Genomic DNA, 13,304 nt, shown 5'->3' on the forward strand with positions numbered 1-13,304 from the left:
CCCTATTTTAACATTTTGGATATGGGACTCATCTCTTAGTTATAACATAGTTTTCCTGGAAATAGTGTCACCAGACTAGCCCATTCCAAGTACTATATAGCCAGTAAGTAGCCCAGCCACAGGATATTCTCCTGATAAGGTGAGTGTCTATACTTGATACTGTAGAAGCAGAATCCACTACAGAGAAAAGCAGCCACTACCCATAGGTGCCGAAACCGTGGGTGCTCCGGGGCCCGAGCATCCACGGAAAGTGAGGAACACCCATGGCACGGGCCACAGCAGCGGGGTCCCAGCAGCGGATATGCGGTCAGCAGTGGGGGTCCCTGCGGCGGATGGGAACTAGCAGCGGTAGGATGGGAACTAGAACCGCCGCTGTCTTCCGCAGGGACCCTGCTGCTGACGGCATATGCGCTGCTGGGACCGGGGGGGGGGGTCCGGGGGGAGGGGGGCGGGTGGCTGGTCTGTGGGAGCACCCAGCAGAAAGAAATGGAAATCGGCACCCCTGCCACTGCCCTATTATATGCACCAAATTATTTATTAGAATTTTGCATTGTTAGAAAGATTAGGAAACATGAATTAAAATTTGTTGTGATATATTATTTTTTTTTAAATAAACTTTGTCACATAGTAAGTGCTGCAATGTCTTTAGTACATGGCTTAGGGCTATATAAGGTAAGAATACCTATAGTATATCGGATGTTATTAGGAAGCATCTGATGGAATCATCCGGCCAATGGTCACCAATCACATCCTATATATTCCCCTTGACAGCTATAAGAACCATCAGTTGTGTATAATCTATGAGATCACTCTCTACTTTTCTATCAAGTAACTCACAGGAGCTGATTAAAAATCCTTCATCAGTGAGGGTCTTTCTTACAAAACTTTCTTCATAATTAAATACATGTAACATATCATTTCCAACAGTGTAATATGTGGCATTTAAGCTTCCAATAACAATAAAGTATCCCCCAGGTTTAAGCAGCTCTGACATCTTCCTCAGGTTTCTGATGTAATCTTGTTGGTCCTGACTGGCCACATCCAGTATCCCCATTGTTATTAAACAGTCGGCTTGTGGTAACACCACAGGATCCGTGATATTCTCTTTACTGATGTCACATTTCACAATATGTGTAATTGTTTCCTTTAACTTTTCTTCCTTTACTTGTTCTTCAACACTAAAAAAGAAACCATTATATAACACAAATGGTACAAGTGTCCATGCAGAATTGTGTGTTTCACTTTAGTTTTTAAACCTCTGCAACAAAACAAATGATCTCAAAGAACAAACCCTTTACTTGTAACTATCAATTACTTTTGTGAAGCAGTTGTGTGTTCTCTGATGGCTTGTGTGCTCTTTATGTGTAAGGTATCTTACGGTATGTCCACTTTTCCCTGGATTACTACATGTATGTAGTGGGAAAGTTGGTCTTGCTAAAGGAGAGCAAGAAAATGTCTCTTCTGTGGCACTCTTCATTATTGTTTTATTGTTTCAAATATAACTTTTATTTTTTTATACGCTTTAAAAAATATGCATGAGAAAAGGGGAGGAATAAAGAATAGTTTCTATCTCCGTCTTTATTACTTGATCAGGCACAGTATGTCAATAAAATACTTTATCTAGCTAAGTAGCTATCTAGCTACGTAGCAATCATTATTTGCACTTATTTTTAGGAGATACGAATTATTGAAGCAGACATTGGGCCTGATTCAAGGTGGGCTGTTAGGCAATTTCCACCATTCTGCGCTTGCCAGCACTTCAGAGATAGCAAGATCTGTAAAAAGTGACTGCAGTCTAAGTTATGGTGTGTGGGGGGAGATGGGTGGCAATGTGGTGTTGGCTGAGAAACTATGCACCATACACATCTACAGTATTCAGCATCCGGTCTGGTTTGGGAAATTCATTTTTTAATTTTCAATGCCCCGGTTGCTAATGCAGAAGTGGACCAACCATCACAATGACTGGAAAATAATGGATCTCTGCTTGTCCAATTGATTATATTCAGAAAAGTGGACCAATTGGCACCAGGGACAAGGTAGAGTAAGTACAGGGGCAAACGCAGGATTTTTCTAGGAAGATTTTAAAAGAAATATATACATTACTAAGCCCCTCCCTTCAGCATGCCATTATATGCTTTTCTATCAGGAGGGGCAGGGACAAATTCACACGATTCTAATGGAATCTCATCATATTGGCTGGGCTTTGTAATATCAGACCTTCTATCTATAATCTGTGAGGGAGAATTTCTTGTCGGTTAGTGAGGGATGTGATGGAGCCAATATGATAAGATTTCATTAGAATTGTGTCATTTTAGCCCTGCCCCTTCAGGGGAGGGGCTTTTTATTTATTTATTGGCTCTGGCTATGACCTTGCCCTAAACTGTATTAACAGCTTTCCCAGACACCTACATTTACCCAATTAGTATCCAAGGTCTTGCACTTACAGTACAGTAGATAAGGCTCTGATCTCCAGTAAAATTGTAACAATGACCTGTTATATTAGGATTTTGTTAAAATGTTTTTTTTTTATGTATCTCATTATTTATGTTGGGTACTTGTTTCCTATCTGGGCGCCCGTCGTGGTGATCGCGGGTACATTTATGTCTGGCCGCGACGCGACCGACACGATGCCCCCGATTTCCCATTGAAACCCATGTTAAACATGGAAATCGCGTCGGTCGCGTCGCGGCCGGCCATAAATGTACCCGCGATGCCCACGACGCGATGCACCCGATTTCCCATAGGAATCAATGTTAAATGGCCCGACCGACGCGATTTTACTGTTAAATGCCTCAATGGACCCGATGTGGCCATAGGAATCAATGTTAAATGGGCTACAGAGCCCAAATAGGCACTATTAACCCTTAAATGTCCCCCCAAATTTTTAACGCCACCCCACGATCCACGCCAACCCGAAGCGTGGCGAGCGCAGCGAGCCCGCGAGGGGCGGCGGTACGCGTCCTCCGACCTTTTCATGCCCTACTATCCACTAGGGCGTGGAGTGAGAATAGAATAGTGTGGCGAGCGCAGCGAGCCACCGAGCCCGAAGCGTGGCGAGCGCACGCGGATACCTTCACAGGTAAACGCGTCCCTTCGCGGGCTTCCCAGGTGTCCGCGTCGCCATGGACACCTGGGAAGCCCGCAAGGGGACGCGTATAACTGTGAAGGTATCCGCGTCCCCTCGCGGGGCTCGCTGCGCTCGCCACACTATTCTATTCTCACTCCACGCCCTAGTGGATAGTAGGGCATGAAAAGGTCGGAGGACGCGTACCGCCGCCCCTCGCGGGCTCGCTGCGCTCGCCACGCTTCGGGTTCACGTTGATGGCGGGGTGGCGTCAACTACTTTTGGGGGGACATTTTAATGTTCAGGGGTGTTTATGCCCCATTTCCCATTGTTCCCTATGATAATTTGGGGAAATTGATCCATTTAACATTGTTTCCTATGGTAAATCGCGGTCATTGCGGGTAAATTGAGGCATTTAACATTGTTCTCTATGGGAAAATCGCGGGCATCGCGTCTGGCACATCGCACCCGATTTTTTATCGGCCGCGATGCCCGCGATGGCCCCGATTTTACCCCCGATGCCCGCGATTAAAATCGTGGGCGCCCAGATAGGAAACAAGTACCTTATGTTGTTACATGAATATAATCATATTTTACCTTAAAGCTGCAAGTTGAATAGCAATCTTTGATGCATGAGTCCAATCAAACGCCCCAGTGCGGGTGTCCACCCATTTGTTGAGTTCCATAATACAGGAGTCTGTTGGTTTTAGTATTGTGATCTCTTTAAAATATTCACAGATACCAAAAAGATGATGAACGAAGGGTCCCATACTGATGTCAATCAAAGTTTCTCCTTTAATTTGGCCTGCGGGGAAAGACCCAGATAAGGAAGAATGTAACATTCTATATAGTTATAGTGAGTCAATGTCAAAGAAGATAATGTGTGTCCCAGCATTGGCCTCATGCTTAACATATGGATTTCATGATGTTTCATGGTATGTTGCCTTCAAATATAGCCATACAGTATTAAAGGACCGGAAATCTGAGAGTTAATGCACTTCTATAAAGTTATGGGCACATGGTGGATATGAGACATGGGGGGTTATTCTGGTTCACTCCTTCTGGCAAATTCCTTCTTAGCTGGACAAAACCATTTGCACTGCAGGTGGGGCAGATGTAACATGTGCAGAGAGAATTAGATTTGGGTGGGGTTTTACTTCAAAGTGAGATCTATATTGCAGTGTAACAATAAAGCAGTCAGTATTTTCCCTGCACAGAAACAAAATAACTCACCCAAATCGAATTCTCTCTGCACAATTTACATCTGCCCTCCTGCACTGCACATGGTTTTGTCCATCTAAGAAAGAATTTGCCAAAAGGAGTGAACCAGAATAATCCCCATGGTGATTGCAGATAGGTCAGTATAAAATATATCATCTTACAGTATATCTCTGAGAAATGAAATTGATCAAATTTATATTTGTACCTGCAATATCTGTCATTCAATTATATGAAGCCATGCTTATGATTCCCAAGTCTACTGTAATTATCGTGTTATGGTCATAAAGTTTGGGGTTTTAGCACTCTTCTATCAGACAGGTAACTCATAATATTCAGACGTAATACCTTTAACTACAGATGCATCCTCACACAGGAGTGTTCCATGTTCCGTGAGACTCTTCTAGCATTAGGAGTCTTTTTGTGTCAATTTTTTTCTAAAAATGCATCTTAGCAATGTAACTAGAGTGCACCAGGTAGGGAGAGTTAGGTGGGAAGGGTTAGAATTGGGATAGAGTAGAACCCCACATAGTTTAAAACTGTTGGTGAGTGACAAGCATATCAAGGATGATTCAGTTACACATGGAATGATGGTGTGTAGAAGATGCAGGTGCATCCAAAGCACTTGCTGAGGGAATATCCTTTGGGGTGTTTCCCTGATAAAATCAGCTGTCCAGACAAATGTTTCACCTGTTCCCATTACGCAGATGCATTTGCTACATAGTCTACAGGGCAATGCATTTACCCTGTAGACTATATTCCATTTGACCTACAATAACCATGTGACTGTATATATCCAAAGAAACAATTTATACTGAATATGCACCTGTTACTAATGCACAGTGAATCTTCTCCATAATAAATCCCACTGTCTCATCTCGGAACACACTGTCTGCCTCAAAATACGAGTTAAGGAAGTCCCTTGAATCCATCCCATGCACATGGTAAAGCTTCAAGTCAGGTCTGGCTTCCATCCTCTTGTCTTCTGTCACACGGTGCAGGACGGGACTCAGATCTGCGACATATATGTCTCTCTCCATTATATATAGAGTAGCATGTGCAGCTCTTCCCTTATATATACTATATGAATTATTTACTTTAATCAAAATGTTCTCATAGTCAGCTGACTATGATCTATACTATATATCCCTTTAGGCAGCATTGTTCTTCATGATAATTAAATATTTGTCCTCAACATGTGATAATCATATGTTACAATGTACTATATTGAAAAATGTATTTTTTTATTTATGTTTAACCTTCTACACTCCGTCTTACTAAGCTTGTAAAGATGTTTAGATATTTTATGTACATTACAATAACAAATATGGTTGCTTACTGTATTAGTATGGAGCAAAATAGACTCCAAACTTCTATAGGAGAGTCTTATTGTGCACGTGAGGACATTACACAAAGTAGGAACTCTCCGCAGATCATCTGTAAGCATGAATATTTGGGAAGAGGGTTGCAGTGCATGCAGTTCAAGGAGGTTCTGCCACACCTGTCGTACAGCCCCAACCTTGTGCCCTTCGACTTTCACCACTTGCCAAAGAAGAAAGAGCATCTTAACGCTTCAAATCTGATAATGAGGTGAAAGCTGCCATTCGGGCCTGGTGTCAACAACCACCACCAGCTTTTGTTCTCCAATGGGTTTGCCCATTTGTATGGCCATAGCAATGACCATGGCTACAAATTATTTACATTAAGAATTGCTAAAAACAAAGTATTGCAGTTAAACAGAGAGGATCTTCTAAAATCATCTAATGTTAAAATAGCGACTACGCAGGTGTTTCCGTGGACTACAACATTCGATGTCAACCAGGGCCGGCGCCACCACTAGGCAAATCTAGGCATTTGCCTAGGGCGCCGGCCACTGGAGGGCGGCATTTTGTGCCGCCCGGGTACCTGTCCTACGGCGCTGTCTATTTAAATCTGGCGGCGGAGGCAGCGGGGGTCCCTGCAGTCCATTAAAAATCACGAGCGCTTTCCGCCGGGCAATGCGGAAGCGCTTCTAGTGTGAAAACTCTGGCAGCACGGCGCACGCTGATCTCAGCCAATCAGCGTGCTGCCAGTGTTTTCACACTAGAAGCGCTTCCGCATAGCCCGGCGGATAGCGCTCGTGATTTTTAATGGACTGCAGGGACCCCCGCTGCCTCCGCCGCCAGATTTAAATAGACAGCGCCGAACAACAGGTACCCCCCCCGGCACCGGGGCGCCCCCAGCCCGACTCGCCTGGGGCGCTCCGGTGCCTTGCACCGGCCCTGATGTCAACAGTAGCTTAATCCCTACAGCCATTAAAGCGTTGTGGCCCATCTTGGCGACAGATACAAAATTACCATGCTTTGCTAAAATTCATCCCATGACGTGCTATAAGAGAGTAAGGAACCTCAGAGATACCCTGGTGCATATGGACATTACCGGTTTTGACGATAATCGATCTACAAGATACACCAAGCCACCTGGCTGTTATCGATGTATTAAGTGTGCCACCTGTCAATTGCTTGTCCAATGCACCTCATTTAAACATCTTCATACCAACAAAATGTACCAGATCAGACACGTTTTGACGTGTAGTACTAAATTTATAGTATACATCATAGTGTGTCCATGCGGATGTTATTATCTCGGCATGATGACACGTCAATTTAAAGAGCACATGGCCACCCACAGGTCGGCCATTAAGGCAGTGCTGGAGAATAAACCAATGGACCAACCCATGGCGGTACATTTTAAGAAGGAGGCACATCCGTTATCATCTCTGAAATACTTTATAATTGCCCCTTAATCCCCCCATGCTTAGAGGGGGTGACGGTCAAAAAGCGTTGCTTCGTTTAGAAGCCAGGTGGATATTCCTCCAGAACACTGTAACACTTAATGGGTTAAACCCACCTAATGGGTTAAGATGAAGTCAGTCCATCACCAATATGGCAGAACCAGTCACCTTAACTTATTTCGTCCTTGCCCTTCGGGCTGGACTTCCTCAGGAGTGTGACTGTCACTTTGGAGTGAAGGACTGACTTCATCTTATATCAGATAAGCTGCAAAGAACTTTTTTTTATTGTACGGAGATATTTTTTGTGTTGGGAATAAAAACTGTGTACATTTTATAACACTATTGTTTCCTTCTCTGTTGCTCTTATCTCCCATATATGTGTGCTTGGTGAGAAAAAAAAAGTGTCCCATTATTGAGAGAATTTTCCTGGTAGACGGTGGATACTCATTTTTGAATTTGCACAACAAGCGGTGGTGGATTACCACCAACAACGGTACTCCTTGAATTGTTGGGGTGCTGTAGTATCCCTCTATGTGGTGGAGGGAAGTGTACGAACATTTACATACTGCACTAGGAGGCACATATCTCACTTTTTGTTTTTTAGATTACCATTGAAAGGGGTTCCACGAACAGAAACCCATTGGAGAAGTGCTGCCGCCCTGAAACGGAGGGAGAGTGCATAAAAAGTATATTAAAAGTACAAATAGAGTCAAATTGGACTCGAGAATTCAGTGACATTTTTTGAGGGTGAACTTAGTTTTGCGCTAAAATACCACTACTAACATTATAAATATATATTTGTTCACTGGATCACCTTGACTGGTGTTTGTGCATACCCTGGTCTTTGGGTGTGGCTGCATGCTAGGTTATTTAGGTATGCTTCCAGCATGCAGACCCTGCCAGTTATAGTTCTTAGTGCAGTTCTGTTTGTCAGGGTTCCTGCTCCAGAGTATTCCCAGTACCTTTTATCCAGTGTCCTGTGTGCCAGCTTGGTTTGTGCCTCAGTCATCGTGTTCATGGTTCCAGCCACTGCTTTCCAGCCTGCCTGTCAGTTTGTGGTGCTCTGTCCTGAACTGATCTGCTTCATTCCATCCCTCGGATAAGTCAGGAGCTTTGGTTTACTTTTCTTTTGCGGTACCTTGCCTCCTGTAGCAGCCTTGTCATCCGTAACACCAGCCGGCACCAGGGTTGGGGTGGAATTAATCTACCTCTTCGAATGTGGCTGTTATTGGTGAAGCTTTAGTTTGCAGGAGGAAATCAGGACAGCTAGGGGTTAGCAACATGGGGCTTGTACATAACCTTCCTAATATATATATATATATATATATATATATATATATATATATTACTGTATATATATTATATAGTGTATATATTGTTTATTAGATACATTTTTTAAATTAGTCTTATTGTGGTCACATTCTCTCATGCACCCTGCTTTAACTGAGATTCCATAGCTTATGTTAACCATTTCCCTAGATGATTAGTGACAGGTGTGCTGGTAGCTGCTCACCTATAAAAGCAAAGTGTGCTGTGAGCTTCAGACCAGATAGCATGCCTGGAATCAAACATTGATGTGATAGCTATGTGTATTGTAGCCATTTTCAGCGATAGTGTTAGGACCTGCAGAAAAGTGGGGTCCCGTGAAGGGGGCTGCAGGCTTAAATGCATTGATCAATTCATGAACCAAATCTCCACTATTTATTATCAGTTAATTTAGTGTGTGCAGAGCCCCTACAATGTCTGTTTAAACAATGTGGTCAAAAGCCATAGGGCACCCCAAAACTAGGAAAGGTGAGTGCCGATGTTAAGTGTATATATTGTTTATCAGATTAATTTTTTAAATTAGTCTTATTGTGGTCACATTCTCTCATGCACCCTGCTTTAACTAAGATTCCATAGCTTATGTTATCCATTTCCCTAGATGATTAGTGACAGGTGTGCTGGTAGCTGCTCACCTATAAAAGCAAAGTGTGCTGTGAGCTTCAGACCAGATAGCATGCCTGGAATCAAACATTGATGTGATAGCTATGTGTATTGTATAGCTTATGTTAACCATTTCCCTAGATGATTAGTGACAGGTGTGTTGGTAGCTGCTCACCTATAAAAGCAAAGTGTGCTGTGAGCTTCAGACCAGATAGCATGCCTGGAATCAAACATTGATGTGATAGCTATGTGTATTGTAGCCATTTTCAGCGATAGTTTTAGGACCTGCAGAAAAGTGGGGTCCCGTGAAGGGGGCTGCAGGCTTAAATGCATTGATCAATTCATGAACCAAATCTCCACTATTATTATTATTATTATTATCAGTTAATTTAGTGTGTGCAGAGCCCCTACAATGTCTATATATATATATATATTTACAGACCTGGAGAATTATTCACAGACGACAGCCAGTGATTCGGATGCACCAACTACTTCGACCCAGGAAACACAATTTTTAGCTAGGTCTGAACGCCAAAGAAGACCCCCAAAAAACCTCTACTACCCACCCGCAGGGGTGGGAGAAAAAGAAAAACGAAAGGGCAACCGGAAACAAGTGGCTCAGTGATTTACAACCTGTCACACCACCAACTGACAGAAGCTGAGATTACTCTCCTTAACAAGGGGTTGTCATTTATACCCACCCTCACCCAAGATAAATTTATGTGGCAGGTGGATATGTATAAATTCGGACGTCAACTTAGACTTAAGGACTACTTCCAAAAAAACCCAGCACCCCAACCAAGGAGTTTGACAGAATCCAAAACCAGCACTCTCAAGAGACCTAGTAAATTTCACTCGCCCACCCTGAACTCGTCAGTGAACACATTTCTCAGAGTACTAAAATGGGACACTTGTCCTTATGTGGATAAAAATAAAATCTCTTTCCACAATATTAGCCTTGAAGAAAGAAAAGCAATTGGCTCACTCAGAAAGGACAAAAACCTCATCATTAGGGCAGCTGACAAGGGGGGAGGCATAGTTCTAATGGACTATGCATACTACACTAAGGAAGCCCTTAATCAATTGTCTGACCAGACTTGCTATCTACAACTGGAACGTGACCCCACGTGGCAATACAAGCGGGAGATAGATAGCATCATTCATTTGGGTGTCTCCAACAACTATATCAGCAGTGAAACAGCCGACTTCCTGATCCAACAAAACCCCATTATACCTATTTTATATACTCTACCAAAAGTGCACAAATCTCTTGTGGCACCGCCTGGACGACCGATCATCTCGGCAAGGGGCTCCCTCTGCCAACCAATCTCGCAATTGGTGGACTTTTTCCTACAACCGGTGGTCAAGCGTACTGAAAGTTTCATTGAGGATACAGCTGACTTCCTGAGAAAACTCAACACCATTACAGACATCACACCTGGCACCCTCCTGGTTACATTAGACGTTTCCAGTCTATATACCAATATCCCCCACTCATCAGGGATTGCAGCCTGCCGTGAGATACTTACCTCCAGCAAGGATTATGTGGGTCCGCCAATTGATTACCTCGCACTACTTATGGAGATCATCTTAAACAAAAATTATTTTCTGTTCCTGAACAGATTTTACCTGCAGCGCCAAGGGACAGCAATGGGGTCCAACATGGCCCCTGCTTACGCAAATCTCTTTATGGCAGCTTATGAGATCATCCATATAAGTGGCAATCCAATCTATCGACAGTATATCAAGCTATATGTAAGATATATTGACGATTTGTTTCTTCTATGGACTGGAGGTGAGGAAAACCTAATATCCTTTGTGAACTATCTCAACACACTTCCAGGTACAATTAGGTTCACCATAAATTTTAGCAACAACACCATCAGTTTTCTTGATGTGAGCGTGACCCTCAAAGACTGTATCATCTCAACCAAGGTATTTTCGAAAGCAACAGATAAGAATACGTTGCTACACGCCAGCAGCTTTCATCCCGATGCCCTCAAGAGAGGGCTTCCATATTCCCAGTTGCTAAGGGTCTGTCGCATCCACTCAGACCCAGATACGTTGACTGCAGCCCTACTGGAAATGAGTAAGCGGTTCCTTGAGCGTGGATATCACAAACAGGAGGTAGAGATGGCCCTCCAAAGGGTACATACAGTCAAGTGGGATGATCTACTACAGCGGAAAACCAAGAACCAAGATGAAGTTGATAATAGACTCAACTTTTGCAGTACCTTCACAACGGCCTCCAGACATATCAAAAACAAAATCAAGGAACATTGGCACTTGGTCTCCAGTGATCCGGTCCTAGAACCAATCCTCAAAACACCACCAAGATTTGCCTATAGGAGAGGTCCCAATTTGAAGGATCTTCTGGTAGTAACGGATGTTACTGCTAACACCTCAAATACCACTACCTGGCTCTCACGAAAGCATGGAGTGTACAAATGCTCAGGATGTACAAACTGCAGCTTCCTTGTCATCGGTGATGAGTTCATTAACCCTGCCAATGGATACAAATAAAAATTGAAACACAGACTTGACTGCAACAGCAAATTTGTTGTGTATGCCCTCACCTGCCCATGTAATCTGGTTTACGTGGGTAAAACGAAAAGGATGATCAAAGAAAGATTGGGTCAACATAGATCATCTATCAAAAAATGTTTCAGCACCAACAGAGAGACTATGGACCTCAAGCAACTTCCTGTGGCAAGACATTTCTTGGAGAAGCGACAAACCATCGTCCAATTGAAATGCCACCTTATTGACCATATCCCCCCACTGAGACGTGGTGGGGACAGAGACAAACTTCTATTACAGCGGGAATTACAATGGATTTTCCGACTCAACTCATTGACCCACTTTGGTCTAAATGAGGACTTCAAAATGGGCTGCTATGTTTGAGCCCCACTTACGTACAGTACCTGAGTGTACTACACCATATCCCCTTAACATGTCACCCTCCCCCTTTTTTCGACTATCAAGTGCTGAGAACTAATTCATCAATCGGCCAGGACACATATCAGTTATAGCCCATCTAATTTCTGTGATGGTGACGGGCATGATATCTTTTTGCTGTCTTGTCCTGTCTTACCATCATCTTAATTGCACATCAGACACATAATAACATTCTGACACCGCCGTGTGTCATTTCTAATTAAATGTTGCCGCTGGAATAAGATATGTTTTGTTACTATGACACCGCCGTGTGCCATAGCAATCCATTACTGCTGAGTATATTTCTACAACTGTTTGTGTTATATTATCAGTTTTTGGGTACCGCCGTGTGCCACTGTAATTGACTGTATATTTGGCTCACTGGAGACAGTGACTGTAGTTCTCTAAGTATTACCTAGACACCGCTTTGTGTCACCAATATGAAATGTTACTGAGATCGCTGTGGGTACACCGCTGTGTGTACCTCTGTGAAGCTGTGCAGTCATTACATTGCCATGAGCAAAGGTTGCTCTCAGAATGGGTCCGATTTATTATGTCCTGTCACAACACCTGACAGTGTCCATTTCTGACATATCAGCGTCACACATTTCTAGATACCAAGCTTATGCGTATCTCTCTCTCCCCCCATCCTGGTCTCCTGGCCACACATTCAGCATTCAGCATCCTGACACGTCGCTGATCTTTCACAGGGCTTATCGTAAGTTAGATAAACACCCCGTTCACCTCCTGACTCCCATCCCGCCAGTAAATACTACCCCCGCAGGTTGCACGGACGTGCACAACCTTACCCTTCAGTCACACTGCAGCGCCAGAGGCTGCCGCAGCTCACCCTCTCCCTTCACTCGCATTAAACGGCAACAGCAATCAGACGCTACATTGACGGGGAATCCCTCATGACGCGCCCCCAGCCTGTCGGGTGTTGCTTAGCAACATGACGCCACTAGCACCGTTGGTGGTGCTGAGTGACAGCGCACCGCAATTTGAAGTTCTGGGTGTACTTGGCGCCATTTAGGATATGTTAAATACTGGTCCATTGCTGCATTGCTTTACCCCTGATGACAACTGGTTGGAATCCAGTTGAAACAGCCTGTCGGGTCTGTTTAATGTAAACTGAGATGTTTGCCATGTTGTAAAACTTCTCCAATACACTTTATCTTTTTTTCACCTAAAAACGAGTGCTGGTCTGTTTCTCTCCTTGCTGCAAGGTTGGGTAAGTGCTATTATCAATTTCTTTCTGGACCCTGCACCACCGTTGCAACTTTAAATGTACTTTGAGTGCCGTTTTGGAAACCCTCTTTATTTATATATATATATATTATTATTATTATTATTATTTTATTTATAAGGCGCCACAAGTGTTTCGCA

The sequence above is a fragment of the Crinia signifera genome, chromosome 19, assembly GCF_055691185.1.
Source record: "Crinia signifera chromosome 19, ASM5569118v1, whole genome shotgun sequence".
Taxonomy (NCBI): domain Eukaryota; kingdom Metazoa; phylum Chordata; class Amphibia; order Anura; family Myobatrachidae; genus Crinia; species Crinia signifera.